Genomic DNA, 5,335 nt, shown 5'->3' with positions numbered 1-5,335 from the left:
TTTGTGTCTTTTTTAGTCCTTTAGTCCAACATAAAATGTGATTTTGAATCTTTTTTTAACTTTTGCAAATATAACATATAAGAGGGTTCCATCCAGTTCTATCATTGTGTCTGGAATGAGATATTTAGTAAAAAAATGAACTCCAGATTGTCGATGTAGATATCAGAGGGTTTTCCTACTGTTTGGATCTGGTTTTTCTCTGCACTGATGTGGTTATTAGCTCAAAACAATCCAGTTTAACTCTATTGAGTCTTCAATCCTTTTCATGTCTTTTTGTGTCTTTGTAAGTCATTTTGTGTCTTTTTTTTGGTTCTTTTTGTGTCTTTTTCTGTAATTTTGTGTCTTCTTTTAGTCTTTTTGTCCGTTTTCTGTAATTTTGTCTGTTTTTTTAGTAATTTCGTGTCTTTTGTGTCTTTTTTTTAGTCATTTTGCATCTTTTTTTTTGTCATTTTGTGTCTTTTTTTGGTAATTTTGTGTCTTTTTTAGTCCTTTAGTCCAACATAAAATGTGATTTTGAATCTTTTTTTAACTTTTGCAAACATAACATATAAGAGGGTTACATCCAGTTCTATCATTGTGTCTGGAATGAGATATTTAGTAAAAAATCAACTCCAGATTGTCGATGTAGATATCAGAGGGTTTTCCTACTGTTTGGATCTGGTTTTTCTCTGCACTGATGTGGTTATAATCCCAAAACAATCCGGTTTAATGCTCACATTGTGGTGTCTGAGTGCAGCTCCTTTGAAGAAATAAAAGATGTCACACACACTCTGTGCTGTGTGTTAGATGCTCCGTGGCCGGGCCCTCAGGTGGAGAGGCTCTCTGAATACAAAAGCCTAGAACAAAGCGTCTGTGAGGCCCCGCCCTTCTCCCGGAGCCTTCTCCAAACTTTCATCTGCAAACGTAAGCAAAGTCAGTAAGAATGATGGATGGTCGGAGAACAGAATCACTCTGATCTCTCCATCCAGCAGACAACCTCCCTCCTCCTCCCACATCTTCCTCTCCTCCTCCCACCCTTTATCCCTCGCCTCCCGCCACATTCACACAGGTGCATCGGCCTTTTTTTTTTTTTTTTTCTGCCTGCAGGAGAACTTTCAGACTCCCAGACTTGCCCTGCAGCTTTATAGAGACATCAGTGGAAGGATGAGTGTGCTAAAGATGTGAGAGGAGAGATGTTTGCTGCTTACGCAACAGCCTCGGCAGCCTTGGACGCATTAAACAGTGTTAGACCAACATAATCATTCAACATGGGAGCAATTTATATTGGAGGAAAAGTTCGCCGCCAGTCATTTGAACTTCATGAGGGTTCCTTTTTTTCTTCTTTTTACGTCTTTTGTTTCTTTTTTGGTCATTTTATGTCTTTTTGTGTCTTTTTAAAATATTTTTAAAAATCTTTTTGTGTCTTTTTTAAAAATCTTTTTTGTGTCTTTTTGTGTCTTTTTTAAAAATCTTTTTAAAATCTTTTTTGTGTCTTTTTTTGGTCATTTTTTGTCTTTTTACATCGTCTTTTGGTCACAAAATGACCAAAAAAGACAAAAAAATGTACAAAAAAGATGAACAGCGATGAACTGGCCCAAGCAGAGTGCAAATTATTTTTTTCTTACAAAGATAAAGAAACCTTCTTGTGCCTTATTTTCTTCTTTTTACGTCTTTTGTTTCTTTTTTGGTCATTTTATGTCTTTTTTTGTCTTTTTTAAATCTTTTTAAAAATCTTTTTGTGTCTTTTTTAAAAATCTTTTTTGGTCATTTTGTTGTTGTTGTTTTTTTTTTTGTTTGTTTTTTACATCTTCTTCTGGTCACAAATTGACCAAAAAAGACAAAAAATGTACAAAAAAGATAAAAAATTAAAGCAGTGATGAACTGGCCCGAGCAGAGTGACCTGATGATTATTTGTTTCTTACCAAGATGAAAAAAAACAACTTTAGATTTAGAAGTGTTACATAATTTATCTTGTTTTAAGAGTTAATTTCTTATTTTAAGCGTTCAACATGTTTATTTCTAGATTTAATAATCTTAATTTAAGAAATCTTGTCAAGTGAAATCATCATTTCCCTCAGATTTAGTGTTTTTATCTGGTTTTTAGACACACCTTTTTTTGCAGTGTGTGTGTGTTCATGTCTTATGCATGTGTCCGCATTTATACATGCGTGTGTGTGACACATTCACACAGGTGCATCAGCCTTTTTTTTTTTTTTTGTGCCTGCAGGAGAACTTTCAGACTCCCAGACTTGCCCTGCAGCTTTATAGAGACATCAGTGGAAGGATGAGTGTGCTAAAGATGTGAGAGGAGAGATGTTTGCTGCTTACGCAACAGCCTCGGCAGCCTTGGAAGCATTAAACAGTGTTAGACCAACATAATGCTGCTCAGTTCAACATGGGAGCAATTTATATTGGAGGAACTTCATGAGGGTTCGATTTGGGCAGCAGCCAAAGCTGAAGGAGCTTCAATTACATCACGGATAAACACACAGGGGTGGAAAGAAACTCTTTTACTTTAATTCTCTAATTAACCCTATGAAATCTTCGGCTATTATGTCTTTCATGTTAAAAAATCTGTTAAAAAATCTTCACCATGCCATGTTGGTAGTTTTTTCAGCTTTACCTCACCTATACAGTACAGGCCAAAAGTTTGGACACACCTTCTCATTCAATGCGTTTTTCTTTATTTTCATGACTATTTACATTGTAGATTCTCACTGAAGGCATCAAAACTATGAATGAACACATATGGAATTATGTACTTAACAAAAAAAGTGTGAAATAACTGAAAACATGTCTTGTATTTTAGATTCCTCAAAGTAGCCACCCTTTGCTTACTAGAATATAAGACATGTTTTCAGTTATTTCACACTTTTTTGTTAAGTACATAATTCCACATGTGTTCATTAATAGTTTTGATGAATTTACAATGTCAATAGTCATGAAAATAAAGGAAACACATTGAATGAGAAGGTGTGTCCAAACTTTTGGCCTGTACTGTATGTCCTGATAATTCATTTTTAACTTTGACTTTCTTGATCAAGATTTATAACCCAAAATAAACAAAAGAAAACATAAAATCTGATCTTCAAAATGATGTTTCACACACAGAAATGTACATGTTGCAAATATGAACACAGGTTGCAAATATCACATATAACAGGTAAAATGAGGATAATCTATAGTTCTATATTTTTATACTAAATATATTTGACATTATCTCTGGTTTTACTTGGCCGAATATCATCAAAAAAAAGTCTGGCATGGAGTTTCAAGGCAGAACTTTAGAGGGAAGCTGATGGAGAGACTCAATGTTGCTTCATTTTTATGTCTTCATGTCATGAAAAAGTAATGTGCAGGTTGTTTCATGGACTCCAGAGGGTTAAGTTGTACTATACTCTTTTTTTAGCTGTATACTTCTCTACGTTTCAGAGAGAAATATTGTACTCCACTACAATTATTTGACAAGTGTAGTAACTTTCCAGATGCGGAAAAAAATGTAATTAACAAATACAATGGGATGTAGATATTAACAGAGAGAAATAAAAGCCTGGAAATGGGCGTGGTTCATCCTGAAGGTCACATTAAATCAAGCAAACATTTTTTTTTCTAACCTGATATTCACTGGCAATGCAATTTTTGTGCTTTAACCCTCTATGGTACACATTATGATGCCAGTCAGGAAAAAAATGTTTGGAGTGGGTTTTTTGTCTTAAAATAGACTAAATAAACATAATGTGAAGAAATTTTATAATTCTTTTTTTTTTTTTTTTTTTTTAAGTTTTTGTGGTTTGTTGTCCGTAGGCAACATTGTACCATAACGGTGTACAAGTGAAAAAGAAAGTTTTTAAAATTAATTTTAACATAATTTATTTAATAAACATGTGTAAAAGATTCAGTAGCTTCAACAGGGAACAATACATAACATTTTAAATTTAAAAACATTATAAAAGGAACTTTTTTAAACGGTTTCTTGTCTGAATGTTGCCTGTAGGAAACATTGAACCAACGACCCATTGAAATGAATGTCTTCAACAGTCTAAGTGTATGAAACTATCAGAAATGAAGGTTGCCCTCAGGCAACATTCCCATTTTTGGCCTGTCAGATTTCTACAATGCATGTTTTTGAGTGATTTGATACTTTAAAAAAGAGGGAAGAGTATAGGGAACCAATAGCAATGCTTTAATCTGTCACATGACCTCCAGGAGGCCATATTGAAACCCTATTTTGCAGACTTTTCCAAAGGAAACAGCTTTGACATTTTGCGCCACAAAAAATCACTCAAAACATAATTTTCTGGCTCTTTTCCATCTGGAAAAAAATATTCCTACTAAAAGGTGGGTAAACCTTCATATCTGATAGTTTCAGACACTTCGACTGTTGAAGACATTCATTTCAATGGGTCGTTGGTTCAATGGTTCAATGTTTCCTACAGGCAACATTCAGACAAGAAACCGGTTAAAAAAGTTCCTTTTATAATGTTTTTAAATTTAAAATGTTATGTATTGTTCCCTGTTGAAGCTACTGAATCTCTTACACATGTATATTAAATAAATTATGTTAAAATTAATTTAAAAGCTTTCTTTTTCACGTGTGCACCGTTATGGTACAATGTTGCCTACGGGCTACAAACCACAAAAACTTCCAAAAAAAATAAATTATAAAATGTGTTCAGATTATGTTTATTTGGTCTATTTTAAGACAACAAAAACACTCCAAACATGCATACCATAGAGAGTTAAGTACTTCTATTATTCTGAGTTGGGCCATTCTGCATACTTTTGACACTTTGTGTATATTCTGCTGATACTTGTGTACTTTTACTTAAGTATTAAGTAAGTATTTTTAGACTACAGTTTTTCTACTTTTACTTGAAAAAAAAAAGAGCTTAAGAGTACTTCTTCCACCACTGAATACATGAATAGAGATACGAGACAGCAGTCATTTTTCATACAAACAGAAATGCGTGCAAGGCCTCGTCGACCACTGGAAACCAGCTGCACACAACAATTTCCAATGTGTCTTTCATCTTGGCAATAAAAACTAAAACGCCATTCCGGGGAGCAAGTCTGCACAGGAGTCCTGTTATTTACCTTCTCCGGGTGCTTAATTGTAGCAGCAGAATGAGGAGAGCGAGGCTCTGAAGAATAGAGAGAGAATTAAAACTGGATGACAATCATGTCATCGCACAAGCCGCAGACCGTTTGGGAAATGCCTCCTTTTCTAATCCGCAGCTCTGCGGTGGAAAGTGAGATCTGGCGGCTGGCTGGGCGTGTTGGGGAGCGGCGCGTGTGTGCCGAGATGTGTTTGTGTCTTCATGACAGAAGACGAGTGTGAGCGAGGGGGAAACAGAGT

Source organism: Centropristis striata, chromosome 13, assembly GCF_030273125.1.
Source record: "Centropristis striata isolate RG_2023a ecotype Rhode Island chromosome 13, C.striata_1.0, whole genome shotgun sequence".
In the NCBI taxonomy this organism is placed as follows: domain Eukaryota; kingdom Metazoa; phylum Chordata; class Actinopteri; order Perciformes; family Serranidae; genus Centropristis; species Centropristis striata.
Note: the sequence above shows the minus strand (reverse complement) of the source record.